At 39.9% G+C, this 16,977-nt stretch overlaps 1 protein-coding gene and 1 long non-coding RNA gene across 14 annotated transcripts in view; one reads left to right on the top strand and one right to left on the bottom strand.

Annotated features, from left to right (window-relative positions):
* Nucleotides 1-8: 8 nt before the first annotated feature.
* Nucleotides 9-11,429, bottom strand: LOC109525860 (uncharacterized). The gene is made up of 3 exons (XR_002170215.1): nt 10,221-11,429; nt 892-1,038; nt 9-262 (listed from the first exon to the last, which is right to left on the bottom strand). It is a non-coding gene; the product is annotated as an uncharacterized LOC109525860 (long non-coding RNA).
* Nucleotides 9,161-16,977, top strand: part of baz2ba (bromodomain adjacent to zinc finger domain, 2Ba) — a 98,783-nt gene continuing 90,966 nt past the window's right edge. For 12 of the 13 annotated variants that reach the window (XM_019886683.1, XM_019886682.1, XM_019886689.1 and 9 more), the window contains exon 1: nt 9,162-9,457. The gene's annotated coding sequence lies outside the window, so the exon portion shown is untranslated. Of the gene's footprint in view, nt 9,458-16,977 lie in introns of all 13 variants that reach the window. The other variant, XM_019886687.1, reaches the window with a different exon arrangement.

The raw sequence follows: 16,977 nt of genomic DNA on the forward strand, positions 1-16,977 counted from the left end.
CACACACACACACACACACACACACACACACACACACACACGCACTCCTATGCTGCCCGCCCCCACGCACTCGCCATAATGAAGATTCTCCAGTGCAATTAAAAAATCCTTGCTTCTTGCTGCTACTGTATGACAAACACTGTCATTCCTCACGACCTGTCAGCACTGCGACGAGAGTCGATGGAGAAATACAGCAGGGGGGCCAGAGGCTACATAGGCAGATGGGGAGGATTTTGATGGAGGAACTACAGCTCCGCCCCATCTCAACAGGTAATGGAAAAAGGAGCACAGAGAGAGAAATCAATGACCGCGGAAGATGGAGAACATGCGTATCAGGGTCATTCTACAATCAGAGGACACTCAGTTCAAATCATTCATGCAGAAAATGCAGATACATGCAGTTCTTATGTAAATTTGTTGTCCTGAGACAAAGGTGTAGGTGCAGGTTCAGTAAAGGTAATTTGTAAATGTGATATAAAATAACAAAACAATCTTAGGTGCCCCCTAAAATGGCATCTCTTGCTTTTCCCTTCCTCTTGATCAAAAATTTTCATATTATATATAAGAGAGAAAACACTTTTGGAATCAGCTTTTGGGTATTTTATTGATATGTCTACCATGTCATTGTTAGAACATTTGGGTGATCAGAAACATAGTTCATACTGTGGGAATTATTCTGTGAAGTTGTTGCACCCCTCGTGAGCTGCATGACTCTACAGGAATGATATCATCAGCTAGTTGCTCTGACAATGGGTTGACCCCAGTTAAGTCTCCTCTTCTATTGTAAAGCACATATTCAGCAATATTTATTTAATTGTCCTCAAATTCTAGAATGACTCATAAAATGCTTTTTTTAATGTTTTTGCTCCAAGTTAGGGAATGACCACTGACCTCCTACATTCTCAGATGTATGATCTGTAAGTCGTCAACCTACTCTTGAGGATTTGCATGCTGCAATAAAGAAGAGTGGCCGAAATTCTGTTGGACTCAGCCCACCCTGGACGCCAAAATCTCCCAGCTCCTTTCCTCTGGTCAATGCTATGGAACAATGCACACCAAGATTGCTATTAACTTCTTCAGCTAGTGCTTCTCATACTTTTACATCATGGACCACTTCAGAAAATACTTTGTAATGCAGTACACTGCACATCACGTGTTAAATCAACACCTTTCGGTGTTAATTTTAACACCAGCAGAGTGTTTATATGCATCCACACTAAAGTAACATTAAAGAAAGTGTTAAATGTTCAACACCCGGATAGTGTATTACAGCAACAAAATGTAGTGTTGACAGTGCAGTAATAATGACACTGTTGAGTGTTTAGATAAGACTAATGACCGTTCATGCCAACACTATACAGCGTGGGGGGGGGGGATGCCACACAACTTTAAATAAAATGCATTACAACATTTCAATTCAGAACACTTCTTTTATTGAATCCATTTCAGACAGCTCATGCAAAACAGCAGTAGAGCACAATGTATGTTCTTTCATGATTTTTACATGAAAACTGCCAAAGATTGTGCCCATAATAAAATCTGGTCAGCCACACCAACAACAGTGAAGAAATCCTTCACGGTTATTAAATGCATTCAGATAATCATCACCACCCACAATCAAATTATTTGTGGTCGGAAGACAATTTAGCGATTTTCCTGAAAATAGGGAATTCATTTTCAATACCAACACATACAAACATTCCTTTCTGGCATTCATCTCCATAGTTTTTCACCCAAGAGGTAACGGCAACACTAGACATTCCATACAGTATTTGACATGACCCTTTCACTTGATCTGGAAAGTGTAGAATCTCTCTGTGCGTGAACGTTGCTTTCATTTTGACACTTTGATAACTGACTGGATGGGCAAACGTTTCATCATTGGACATGCATTCATCACCTCATGGCGGTTCAGATGTTGATGGTCTTGCAGATTCTTTGGGCCACCTTCAAAATGACAGGGCAGCAAAACAGACAGAAGAAAATGGATACAAAACAATTCCACAATACAATACTGAAGTCCATTTCCTGTAGGCCAAGGATGTCAAATTCATTTTTGTCACGAAGCACATTGTAGTTACTATTTCCCTTGGAGAGCCATTTGGACTATGAAACCATATAGAAGAAGTCAAGAATAATGGTTTATTCAACTATTGTTATTGTAATGAGAAGTTGTAATGAGAAGTTTGATTACAAGAAAATGCTTACAATGTCTCTGTTATTTATTACATATGCAAATTTGACATTTTGGTACAGATTTTAGCAAGCATCATGAAACTTGGCATACCTGATTTGCTTTCACGGGCCACATAAAATAATGTGGCGGGCCAGATCTCGGCCCCGGGCCTTGTGTTTGACACCAATGCTGTAGGCCTACATGGCCAAAGGAGGAAACACCAGAGGGGTTTTTTCTTTTTTTTTCGCCAACTCATTATTCACATAAGACCTTGTTGTCTACATTGGGGAAGAGTTTGGCAATTCCATGCACATAGATAATGCAGACATTAACTTTTTAACTTTTCACGAAAAACCTCAATGCAATCAAATTTCTTCAAGGACCCTTGGCTATCATCTTATTTACATGTTAAATTTTGGAGAATAGGTTTATTGTTTGTCAAGCAGGTGACAAATGACGTTCATTAGACTGAATGGAGACGTTGTGTTACTCACAGTCCAAAAAAAGTTCCGTGCAGCTCATCGCTCTAGCTGCTTACACCTGCTTCAACCAGAACGTTAAATACTGTGTTAATGAACCCGATTGGCCGTGCACCCAAAGCAATCATGTGACTTCACACAAAATATACTCTTGGCCAATCTGTTTTAAACAATGAACAAGAAATATGAAATAGAAAACTTAAGTGGAAACCAAGTTATGGGGCATTTTTTCCCATCAAATACCATCTTGTGAAACTTATGCCTACCTTAGGGAAGTTTAAAGTCATCGTGCAAGCGAGGAGGAAAATGATGCTGAAGAAAATTGTCTCGACTCTAACCAGTCCACTTCAATCATTATGTAAGGGCATGGTTTAAATTTCAAATACAGACACCAATCAAGGTTGAATCCAGGTCACACCCCAAGTATCAAAGTACTCAAAACGCTTCACACTGTTACCTCATTCACCTACTGGTGACGCAGCACCCAACTTCGGGTTTTCAGTATCTTGCTCAAGGACACTTTGACACAGTTGCAATGGTTGGAGTTCGAACCACCAACCTCCGGGTTGGGAAACGACCATTAAGCCATGCCGCCCCAGTCTTATATTCGAGACCAGTACTCTCTGGTACGTGCTTTCTGCAGACCAGCAACAATTATGATACTACATACATAGCATCATTGCTACCTGCTGGCTAAGTTTTTAGCAGCTAAACTGCTAATGTTTACGTGGCCAGGTTATGCAAACTCTGCCCGCAGGCTTTTCATATCATCGCTTGCATTCTCCTTGTTCAAATGATTCAATGGGTTTGTTGTATTGCCTTGTTTTTGAGGACCTATCTTGCACAACAGCTTCCTCCTCCAATTTCGCTCTGGAGATACCACCACAAAAGTGACGGCGAGGAACATGTCTTTAAGATTACGGCAAGTCATGGATGCCCATCAGCTGTGCGTTTAGCTACATATTTCATCATTCCTTTAACCTTCTGTTTACTGCTTTTTCCTTCAATTATTGTCGGATTCTGTTTCCTTCAACTTGCAAACCATAGTAAAAGGAAAAGCTGGACTCTTGAGTGGCTGATATCGCAAAGGTTTCCACCGCATCTGATGCAGTAAAGATGATCACAGCTCCGACCTGGTCACATAACAGGGGCGTCACTAGGTTTCAAGAACAAGGGGGGCTTAGCCCCAAGGGGAACACAGCCCCTTTAGGGGGGGTCCGGGGGCATGCCCCCCCGGGAGAATTTTTTTCTACATTCTTTTAAAAATCCATCAATTCCGTGCACTTTGAGAGCAAAATGAAGAGGCTATGAAGAACTACATACATCACATTAGTATCCTCTTTACTATGATGGGGCTTCCTCCCCTGGACTTTAACTGGACTAGATAATAGAAATTATAAAGAGTTCAAAAGTTCAATCTTGGTTGTTCAAGGGAATTAGAAGGATGCCCGATAACATAACCTATATGACAGTAGGCCTATATTCCTCTCTACCAAAATGTATTAATATATGCTTAGCCCCCAGAAGACTATGTATTTTGAGATGTCTGCCGTGATATGCAATTTAAGTTAGTGCAATGAGATGCAAAAGCTTCATCACTTTGGAAAAACACAAGTTTGCTGCTCAATACTTACTGTAAGCTCCGATTGCATTTTGGGAACAGCCTTGCAAGTAAAATTAGCCTTGAGATCTGATAGACTCACCTGTCCAGCAGAGCTCCCCCCCGGCTCACTCTCTGTGCGTCTTTAGCCTGATAAATGTATTTATTTTATATTTATTTATTTATTTTATATAGGCCAAAATCTCAATAGGTGTTGCCTCAAAGAGTTGGTGTAATGATTATTTATGTATTTAATAATGAAATGTTGCTTAATTTTTATTAAGCACCACCTTAATTTATCCAAAAGTGAACACTTGTTACAGTGCAGTTTCTGCTTTACTGGAGATATTTTCGCGGACCATAGTCACTCGTTTTACCAGCATGGATGCATTGAATACTTAATTTACCCAGCATGGATGCATTGAATACTTAATTTACCTTTCTAAAAAACTGTCGAATATCCATGCTGTCGACTCAACCTGACTTTCGGCAATGAACTGTCAGTTGTTGCGTTAGCATTTGATGTGGCGATGGTGACAGACACGTCAAATGCTAACGCAACACTTGTTGCGTTCAGGAAACCTGGGAGATTTAACATCACAATAATGGCAGGTTATCGAAATATAATTTAAAATGGCCACATTACATTGAATTTGATGCAATATATTAGCAAAAGTACAGAAAAATAAATAATACTTTTTTTTAAATAATGCAATGAAATTATTTAGGGGGGCTAAAGACATTTTTAGGGAGGCTGAAGCCTCCCTAAAATAGGCCTAATGACGCCCATGTCACATAATATCCCAATTCCTAATGATATAACCCTAGTTATATTGCCCTTTGGAAGATAATCGATGGGGTCGGGGGTAGGCTGACGCTCCACCCCCGAAAAAAGAGTGGGCCACAGTCCAGTACGGAGACTAGACTAGACTATACAGGCTATTTTACTACTGAGTGGTCTTAATGCAACACTGACATTCTATTTTTAACCCAAACTATTAACACTAGCCAATTTGTACTGTACCACTATCAACAGGCCAGAGGTTTTTTTCCTAAAAAGTACATGTAATATAACTGTAACATTATCACAGTGTGCACATTAACGCTGTATTTATAGAAGAAAAAAACAACTTAATGATTCAATTAAAATGCCCACCCATCCATCTATTTTCTAATCTGCTGATCCTAACGAGGGTCACGAGTGTGCTGGAGCCTATCTCAGGTGTCTTTTGCTGGTAGGCGTGGTACACCCTGAACTGGGTGCCACCCAATCGCAGGGCATATAAAGACAAACAACCATTTGTCACTCACAATCACACCTAGGGACAATTTAGACCGTTCAATTTACCTATGGTGCATGTTATTGAAATGTGGGAGGAAATCACAGAACCCAGAGAAACCCACACAAGCATGGGGAGAACATATAAACTACGCAGGAAGACCAGACTTGGTATCGAACCCTGCACCTCTGCACTGTGAGGCGGACGTGCAAACCAGTTGTTCAGCGTGCTGTCCTCAATTAAAATGTATTGCACTAAAAATAGAATGAATAATTGTCTCAGTACATTTCTAAAAACAAAGAGTTGTAAAAGATTACGTACAAATACAGTACTGTACAAGGTAAATACAACTGAACTGTACTGTACTTGGGCAGGGATGATTTTGCAAACCACACTGTCTCAAAGTATTGTAATTCTGAAGTGACACTCTCACACTTCATCATTTTCACAATTTATTTTTTATCAAGCAGTGCTGCACTATGGCACACCTTCACTATGTACTTTGTACATTTGTGTCTACATCCTAAACGTACACACTTCATCTTGTAAGTCAAGGTACTACTGTATTATGTGACAGTATAAGTGAAAGCATTACAGTTGCCCCAACTAGTTGAGGAAACTTGCGTTTTGAACATACTTGGCCAGTAAAGATGATTCTGATTCAGTTAAACATAAAAATATTTCCCAGACATTCGTACCCTAAAAGTTTAAAAGAGGCCACATATGGCGACATTGGCACAGAGGAGAAAAAGCATCAAACATTAATGGTCATTTTCAATGTTTATGAAGCGTTAACATGAATGTGCCTGTAAACCAACACTCCGTGTGGCTCCTAACAATAATTAGAATTGATTTATAGGGTGTCCACAAAGTAAGTGTGAGCTGTTTGTTCATCATGTGTAATAAAAATAGATGCGGCACAGCAATGATGTGACATGAGGCGATGCACCAGTTGTTTGTCCCGTCCTCATCAGGGTGGGGCATTTTGGAGCAGTTGCCCACTCCGATAGCAAAAAAAAAAAAACATTGCCCCACCCCCTTGTTGTTTTCCAGTTGAATGAAATAATCTTCCCGTCTGGAAACCCAGTCTGGGTCAGAGGGCCTGTGCTCAGCCTGTTGCTTATTGTGTGTTCAGAAGAGGAGGTAAAGAATACAATTAGGCACAGATGGCTGTCTTCGCCAGGCAATGTATTGATCCTACCCAGAGGAAGATCTGTGCCATTTGTTTTTTTTTTTGTTCTGACAAATGCCTTCTTATGTTGAGCCCGTGTGCAACTGATTTGTATTTGTTTGATCAAGTATCACCCCTTCAAAGCTCATTATTTGGTCAGTTAGTGAGACTGAGTGCACATTTTGCTGCCTCCCCCCCACATCGCAACAAAATGACGGTCTGTACGCAAGAAAAAAATGTGCTTTGGTTAAAGATGCTTACGTAGTAACTGCACTTGAAAATATTGGAGGTGCAATAAATAGCTAATCAAATGAAATGAAAATTATTTTTGATGATCGCTTAGTCATTTAGAAACCTTTTTAAATTCAAAATAGTCTGAAAACTCTGAATTTCAGCTTCCCAACAAATTATTATTCTCCAATTTCTGCTGTCGTCCAAGAACGCAGACTGACGATCTTAGCGTTGAATCAAAATAAAATATTTTTGCCTATTTACTGACATGTTACGGACCAAGCCAGTAATGGAATCATCATTAAATGGATGTTTGTGCATTTTTTCCACAGTCAATTTGAAATAATGTGCTATTTTTGAATGAAGTGATGTCAATGAAAACTTTTTTTGATTCGATTTTACAATTACCTAAAATAATAGTCAATCAATTACATGATTATTACAATAATCGTGAGTTGCAGCTCAAACAAAATATAATCTCATACTTTTCAGCATGGTGAAATGGCTGCACGTAGATAGATTGTGAGGAAGATGCACCTATTAATGCTTACACTTTTCATCTTGAAAGACTGCATGCATGAAACAAACAGTTTCAATAAACTAAAATGCACTATGCAGAATCTCAATTTTCATAATTAGAGCATTTTTTGTGACATGTGGCATGCTTGAGTAAAAATACAATGTAATTCTTCAGCATTAAAATTTAGTTTGATTTAACATTAATCAAAGTTAAAAAGGAAAACTAGAATCTGGCTAATTTTCTTCAAAATAAATGGTCAAACACATTAATTATGCACGCAAAATTTGGATTTCATACTTCAAAAAAATGACTGCATCGTTAAACAAATAGTTTTGAGGGTAGTTCAGTGTTAGTGACCGCTCTATGCTCCATGTGAGTGTTTTCATTTTGTATCGTGTGTTTGACTGTTTCTTCCTTTCCATAAAGGGCTGAAAGTGCATCGCTAACTCTTCTTCCACTTCACTCGAGCGGCGGTGTATATGAAGCTCACTCGTAATCCGCTCACAACCCAAAGCGAGAAAAAAATAAATACAAATCGACCCAGCGATAGTAACTCAGAAAGTACAGGTACCATTGTCCTGATTTGGTTTTTTTTTTCAAATTTTTTTCAGCAGGCAGGAGGCAGTTCGATGCACTTAAAAGTATACTGTGAGCCATTGCTAATTACAGGGGCTAGGTACTGACCCCGACCACAAATAATGGAATTTTGCTAACAATTGCTGCAACTATAAAAGTTATTAGATATTGCATGTATTCATATTTCAAACAATACCGTAAACAAATAATGGAACTATGCATGTTCTTCCATGAATAAGAGGAAAGGTTTTGAATGCTCACCCCCACCCCAAAAAATGTGAACAGGTGAACAAGTGAATGCAGATCCCCAGAATATGTGAAATTACTCTGTATGCCACTTTTAATGAAAAGACAGTGTGCATTAAAACATATGCTTGGAAAACTTGACAATAGAGTATCGGTTTTCAGCATTCAACTGAACCCAATCAATGATTCCATTGGGTCTGAGTTTTAACAATAAAGGCTAACTGGGAAGAGTAGGATTTGACTGCTCAGTAGTACAAGTCAAAATGCACAAATTATAAACTTAATCACGAGTCACATTCTCACAATGTTGTCTTTTTAAAAATCAGGCTTTTTCACAGGGTAGAACTGAATGTAGACAGATTGTAATGGCGACACACTTTTTTGATAGAACATGGATTTCATACTTCAAAAATTAACTGCATGAGCGAAAAAAAAATTTGGGAGACAGTTCACTGCAATTGGGCAATAAGTATAGTCTCACTTGTGTTTCAAATCACTGCTTGCATATGATATTAATCCATCGGACTGCGTGCTTGAAAGCGTGGGATATCATTTATAGCATTCAAATTGATGCAATTAATAAATCCACGGGATATGTCATGTAAAAATAAAATAATGCTAAATAGCAAAATTAAGACTTGGCTGAGAATGGTCAAAAAGCGCGAATTCCAATGTGACAAATGTGCCTTTCAACGTCTTCATTTGAGGGAGGTCATCGTCATAAAGTAAGACGCGTTGTCTTTTTTTAAGGGTCCGTTACGTGCATTGGACGTCTTTCATGTCATCATGTCGCATTTCAAAGTAATAACGGTCAACGACTGCATTCTTGTTGGTTGCCAAGGGGCTACTGCACAAATAAGAACTTTTTTTCTCTCTTTGTGTGGCAGTAGAGAGCCGACGACGTCAGATCGGTTCCTTGAAGTGGAGCCTGAATAAACCTTGAGAAGAGACTCTCCTTCAATCTGCTATCACACACATACACACACACACACACATACACACACTGCGAGACTCAATTACTGCCCAATTCCCCTTCTTTATCATTCGTCATCGACCTCTTTCATAACCAAAAGCGACCCAGAGAGGTGGAAAAAGAAGCAAAACACACGAGCAAACCGGAGTGTTAGTTTACCCTTTCGATCCACGTTGGAAATAAGTAAAGTGCAAAGTAAAACAAGGTAAGTGTTTTTGTTTTATTTTACTGTGGCTGACGGACGCCGTGTTTTCGCTCTCATCACATGCTACTGAAATCGCCGCTTTGTAGATTCATTTTTTTGTGGTTTACACTACTCGAAAGCAACAAATAAGTTAAAATCGGAGTTTTGTTGCGCTTATATGCATAAACCAATTGTTCTTATGCACTCCGTCTTTTCACGGCGATCTGATAGTGGGACAAATCGTCTTTTGTGTTGCCTTGCTTGCTTCGTTTCTCACGCATCGCCCCACTCCAACTAATTTGGTTTCTTTTTGGTCCTAACGTGTGTATTTATGAAAATATTCAACTTGACAGTGCCTTGCTGGTGCTTTTGGCTTTTAGTCAACGTACGCTTATCGCTTTGGTGCTATGTTGTAATGCTGTTTTAAAGGTGCAGCGCGGTCCACTTTAACGAGGACCCAACAAATTATCCCCAAATGCAACATATTCCCCAAGGTTGGTTTCGATTTAGTCCCACAATATGTGCTTTTCACCCCTTCACCACACCACCATGTTCGTGATGCCCCCGGTTCCGTTGTTTGGCTGGTCATTAAGACAACCTTGTGGGGTTTAGGTCGCTTCCTCAACCGGAGAAACTGAAAGATGTATTCCATTTGTGTGAGTGCGTATATTCACAATATCGTCCGTTTCTCTGCCCCCACTGCCAAAACAACAAGCTCCTCGCCATCTTGGCTATCTTCAATGTAATCCCCCCACCCCAACACCCCACAAACAACACCGCTCACCTTCACATACATCCACGTTGTCTTCCCAAGTTTTAGAAACAAAGTTTTAGACCTAAAAAACATCACAAAACGGGTGTCGGTGACGGGGGAGCACACGGGGGTATATTGAGGAGTTTGTCTTTGACGTTTATGGAAGCGAATGTAATGAGCGGTTGAGTTAGCCGTGAGTGGACAAGACGTCGGTGCTTCCAGAAGGCGACATAGCTCGTCATTTTCGATAAGCAGGTGGATATGAAATAGTTGAAACCAGGGATCAACTGCCCCTTCACACACAAGTGTGTATTATTTATGGTTTGTGAAAATGTGAATTCAAGTTGAACCACAGTACGTAGTGCTTTGTTGATCTTTGAATGAAGCAAAATGGGACTTGAAAGAGGGGGAGGAAGGGAAACAAGGAAGGATGTTAATTACTATGAATCTTATTAAGGGGAGAATTGTCAGTGTCAATTCTGTCCAAATAGCACGAATTAATCTGAAATGAACTGTCTTTTAATTAATATAAGCTTGTTAACATAAAAGTACATTGATTGGGGAAAGAGTGTATCTCTTGTCTGTTGTAATCCATGTTGAGCTATGCTTCAGATTCTAAAAAGAGACTCCATTAATCATCATAGCATCCTTTTATCTCTTATTGTAGTTATTGCTGCACACTTTTTTAGTCTGGAGTTAAACTTGGGGAGCTCACAGGTCCAAAAAACACACTTCTATCTCTTATTTTCAGCTGTTCCATGTTGTTGCACACATTGAGTCAGTGGAGCCAAACTTAAGATCAATGTCCAAAGGGGACAGGAAAGGAAAACCCAAACCAAACAAGCAAATGCTTTGAAATGGAAAATGTGATCATTTCACCTCCCACCTCTTTTGTTTGGCCATTTATTGCTGCAAAGACATAGTGCCGAGAAGCAGATGTTTAGCCAAACATGAAGGCACAGAGACCCCCCTGTCCTTATGGGGATGGTGTTCCCTCCTCACGCCGCTGATGCATCGACATGACAGCTGCTTGATTTCATGGAGCTGCTTAGGAGCCATTAGTGGTATCACCGGATTGAAGCAGGGCAATGTATCTCAGCTTTTCAAATTCTCAAATGACGCTCTACGTTTGTTCACAATGTGCTGCATGAACATAGAACTTAGTCGTGTACAGTGGTGTCTTGACTCAAGTGCCATGACCAATTTCCCCAATTAAATAAACTGATGTCATCGATCTGTTTCAGCCGCCCCCCCCCAAAAAAATGTTACATGTTTTAAAGAAATAAAAATAGCACAGTATTGTAAATAAATATATTAGATATTGTAGAGGAGAATGTGAAGTAGCAGATTTTATAAAGGGCAAGAAAGATGACAGTCACATACACTGTTGTATACGTGCGTTGATGTGTACCTTTAAGCACACTTGTCGCCATGGGCGGGCCATATGGGAGCCGTACCAGCCCACCAAGATGCTTTTGCCCCCCCACTTGAGGCATGGCTCTCTAAAAATATATATTTTAAATGAAGCTTGTATTTTATTTGATCATAGTAGCTATTTTTTTGTGTTCAATACTAGCTTTGAGTTTACTAAGACCTTAAAAATAGAAACCATTGTGTGATTTTCTTTGATTGATGGCCAGTCTAATCTGCAACAGTTTCACTGAAAATATTAGGTGTGCAGATTTATGTCATAAAACGTCAATGTTAGGGGAAGAGTTCCATGCATTTTAAAAAAAGGGAATCTGCAAAGTTTTTGTGGCATTGTCTAATGGCATACATGTTTATAAAATGTGTCCATATTTGCAAATAATGAGAGCCGAATGAGGAGGCTTGTTTGATTGGCACACATGTACAGTCTGGCAAATGAGAAGGGACACTTTACAATATCAATCAGTATGGGGTAGGTGTTGGCAACTCAAAAGAGCCATTTAACCCTTTTGATACAGAAAAGAAAATATGGCAGCCACAAAAACATTTTGACATCAAAAGTGAAAGTAAAATGAAGACTTTTATTTTTTTTCTGCTGCTGATGCTGCCATGAGCAGAGTGCCCTTTTCAGTGTGATATGTCAAAGTGGCCACCATATTGGATACTATCATTGTATTTGCCATAAAAATGGCAAATTCTACTTGTAAATTGGTGTTAGAATGAGTGAGTTCTGGCATGTTGATACATCTCGAAGGAGCGAATGAACAATGCCCCTTCAAAGATCTCCTCACTTTGCAGTTGGGCAATGTCGACATATACAGCAATTCAGCGCTGAAAGCGGGATCTCTGTGTATGTACTGTAAATGTTGTGGATGGTAATACTTGCCACTGGGCGAAAGATGGCCAGCGCCTATCGCAAAGTGCGCCATTCAAGACTATTGACTGTGTGGCAGTGCTACTCAATTCATGTGCAGTATAAGATCATCAAAAATATAGAGCTTTCTGGAGGGTAAAAATACTGACTGAGCAAGTGACATCATCAGCTCTGATTACAACTCTGTTGCGCTGTTTACCACGCTTCTTGGGATTTTTTTTTCTCCATTTTGTATTTGTGTGTTTTGACTGATTGACCAGTTCAATAAAGAGCTGAAAGCGCATTGATGACATCTTTTTTGCACCACTTCTTGAGCAGCTACTTGCTGGTAATGCAAATATGGCTCGCAAAGCAAAACAGTGACGCAACGACAGCTCGTAACTTGAAAAACTCTTAAGATGGGGTACCACTGTACTAACATTTTGTACTTTTCCATATTTTTGAGAGGAGGCAAGAGCCAAAATGTAAATGGTTCACAAATCTGTCAGCCGTTGTTTACTTTGTTGCTTTGAAAAAAAAGCATATACAGTACTACTACCTCAAGCACACTCAAATCAGTTTAATACTCAGTCTTTGTCATTCTCTTATATTGGAACTGTTGTTTTTGAAGCTATAAAGGAGCAACTCTGCTCAACATGAACATTGAGGAATTAAGGATAGACATTGTTAAGCCCTATTTGCATGTCTACCAAAGTCACAGCAAATGGTTGGTATTGACTAAGCTGATTAGGTGAAATTAGGTTCACGAGCTCTGTGTCTTGGGGTGCTGAATCTGACAGAACTTGGACAGCTTTGGAGAATACAATCCCATGTGCACACAAAGCTGTATGCACTCTAATCCTTTATTACCAAATATCTTATGTGAGAAATGAGACCCAAGCTTTGCATGTTTGAGAATATAGAGATTTATTAAGTCTGTGTGTTTAATCAATAGCGTTTTGTCTCCAAATCAAATTGGCTCGTCTACTGACTGACTTCGATGAGGCATGTTAAACGATGCATCTGTTGATGGCCAGGCCCATAGCATGCTGCCTGGATGTTTCGGACAATTCTTCTGAAAATTTGCAGCGATGATTTGAGTTTCCTCTGATGGCATTCAAATGTTGAAAAATGTAGTTTGACATAAAGTGGATTTTATTAAATGTGAAACATTCAAATGTATAGGTTTGTGTTTCAAAAGTCAGTTCTCAGACGGTGCTTAAAAAGAAATTCATCTGACAGATGAATTTGAATATCGGCACTGTTGACTGTATTGGTGTAGAGATTGTCACTGATTGTTTTGCTTTAACATGATGCCGTGGTGAGTTTTCAACATTGGTTTTGAACTGTCGTCATACGTGATGTCACCATATCACACAAACTGTCAGTGCACCTCGGTTAGACCCATTAGTTGTTCTGTTGTCAGCTCTTGTGTGAAACACTTCCTGCATTGCAAAATTCACTCTTTAGCTTTTTGCAAAGTTATTAGTCTCGCAATGGAGAAATTCCCAATTCACAGCAACAAAGTTTTGAAAGGAAGAAGTTGAACAAAATATAGGAGCTGCTGGAAAGGCAGCCACTCTCGCGGCACCATCTTGAAGTCAAAATAACAAAATAACACAACACAAGATACAGACAGTTGTGCAATCTTAATCACTTTTCCTGCATACACTTGGTTGTTTGAAGCAGTTATAGATGAAAGAGGAAAGGATCGAAGAGTCCTTTCACCAGTGGATCAAAGACGTCATGCTGAAAATGTGCACACGTCTGCTCCAAGCTAAGTTTTGAAAGCAAACACGAAGCTGTAGCGTCCATTGATGAAAAGAGATTGGCTCACATCTTCTGTCCCACGTAATCCGCTTCAACTCCAAGCCGCAACTTCCAGTTCCACATCTGCATTGGCGCTCTGCGCCGATGCTCCTTTCTTCTCATCGTTGGCTCCTCAAGCCTTGCATCCATCCAGCCACAGACCGTCCCAACAGCACCGCTGAACAAAGCGGGGCTGTGTAAAATGCTGCCCATTACAAGCGCAAAAAAACACAAGCGCCCCCAGAGCTGTCCAGCAATGACAGTCAAATGGCACCAACATTCCTCCCAATCAAATACAAAAATAACAAAAATAGAGATACAAGGTTTTCTCCCAATAGCAAAGCCTTTCTGATCTACTAACACATGCTGTAAAGGTCTACAGGTGAGTCAAAAACGATGTAATAACTTATTAACCACATGGCACCCTGTATGTAAGCCTTCTGAGATTTCATTCTGAGCAAAGGCCAAAATTACAGTGTATCAGAAATGTATTTCAAACGCATCATAAGTTTAACAACATTTTAATGGTGTAAAATTTATTTCATCCTCAGAGCTGACAGTGTGGATAATTGTACACCCTGATTCTATCACTGCAGCTCAGAATAACATGAGACACCTGTGTAATACAAGAGAAGTAATTAATACATTTATCCGATCATCCAACTAAATTGCAGAAAATACTCACTCCATAGCCTACTTATGTTATAATCTCTACATGTGTCTTAATCAACTTTTAATATTTGATTATACACATAACAAGCTAATAAATTGACGCTAGATCAACCAAAATATCTTAAGCCTAAAGTTGGCCCATTTGCGCTAGGAGTTAAGTGGAAAACTTTAATCTTACAATGAATTTTATCACAAGCAAATTGTTGAGTCACATCGAATGCTAGCAAATGTATACAGTATGATCTGTTAATATGACTAATTGCGATTTACCTGCGAAAAAGATACTCGCGTGGCGAGCCTTCAGATGCCACTTGAGATTTGTGGTATTCTTTCCACCTAGTTTGTGGCCACATTTACCGTTACCGCCATCTACAATGCATTGTGTTTATTTCTGTTGGTTTGGACAGAAAGTATGTCCATATATCTTTGCTTCCTTTTCCGACCACCAAGCCCCTTTGTTGACACTGCTGCCATGGTCCATCAATGGAAAGCATGTCCGTGTATGTGACTATTGACCGCAGATGTGTCGTGTTGTGCTGGTGTGTGCGTTAGCCCTGTGTGCCGGCCAGGTGGTGGTTATGACCAATCAGTGATAGGTTGCTGCAGCATTGTGGATATTTTTGGACAGATTATATGCACAATAGGAAGAGATGTCATGCATTTTGAATGTCTGACAGACACGCTTACAATATTGTCCAGTCAACGAAAACTCACATGTATGACGTCCTATTTTCGTCATCAAAAAGCCAGGTTTAGCTCGTACTCCTCTCGTTCTCGTCATGAGAAAAAGGAGGGTTAGCTAAGTAATTTCGTCATCGTTGACGAAAACAACACTGGATGGAAGTGTATGTTATTTGTCTCATGAACGTGTGTCGCTTCTGTTATTTTCTCTTGACTGTACACTAGGTGGCAGTGTTGCTATAAGAGATTAAAAAGGAAGGAGAGGTAATGGCGACTACCGTGAGTTGTACGAACTAGTATTGTGCTGTTAAGGGCCTGATAAGAAAATAGTGTTTGGCTTGTGGTTGTAAATTGTAAGATTCCTGTGATCTAGAAATGTTAAAATAAAATAATTTATATAGTGTATTATTTTTCATCGCTCAAAATATACATCACACTTCCCGACAGCTCGGCAAAGCACCCTACAAAATATGCATTTGGAGTCCTGTCGATCTTTGGATCCACAGATGCATGAGGGTAACTATTCTCCACCATGAACAATGTTAAAAACAAAAAACGCTCACGCCTCACAGACTGCAGCTTACAGTCCTGCGTAAAGATGAAGGTAACATCCTACAGCCCTAATTTGCAGACACTGTGCGCAGAGGTTCAGGAGAAGTCCCATTAAACAGGTCAAATCAATATTCAGGCAGTTACTGTGCAAATACTTATTTAATTGTTCAGTGAAATAGTGCTCTTTTCTTCCATTGTATTTTTATATTCAGATCAAGGCAACACACTCTGAAAGCCAACAGGATGATGGCTTACTGATTTTTGTTTGCCAGAAGTTCAGCTCTAGAAGTTTGCTCTAGGTTCAGCTTTGTAATTCATTTGAAAGATACCTTCAACTCTGCAATTTCAATTTTTCTGGTAAGAGTTCAAAAGGTGTTCATTTCATGAATAAAATTTAATGTGGCGGCCCGGTAGTCGAGTGGTTAGCACGTCAACTTCACAGTGTAGAGGTACCAGGTTCAATTCCAGCTCCGGCCTTCCTGTGTGGAGCTTGCATGTTCTCCTCGGACCTGCGTGGGTTTTCTCCGGGTCCTCCGGTTTCCTCCCCCATTCCAAAAACATGCATGGCAGGCTGGTTGAACACTCCAAATTGTCCCTAGGTGTGAGTGTGAGTGCGAATGGTTGTTTGTTTCTGTGTGCCCTGCGATTGGCTGGCAACCGGTTCAGGGTGTCCCCCGCCTACTGCCCGAAGTAAGCTGGGATAGTCTCCAGCACCCCCCGTGACCCTAGTGAGGATAAAGCGGTTCAGAAAATGAATTAAATATAATGTTCTGAAGCATGGATTTCATAAGC

This window comes from Hippocampus comes, unplaced genomic scaffold (genome assembly GCF_001891065.2).
Source record: "Hippocampus comes isolate QL1 unplaced genomic scaffold, H_comes_QL1_v1.1 scaffold261, whole genome shotgun sequence".
Lineage (NCBI taxonomy): Eukaryota > Metazoa > Chordata > Actinopteri > Syngnathiformes > Syngnathidae > Hippocampus > Hippocampus comes.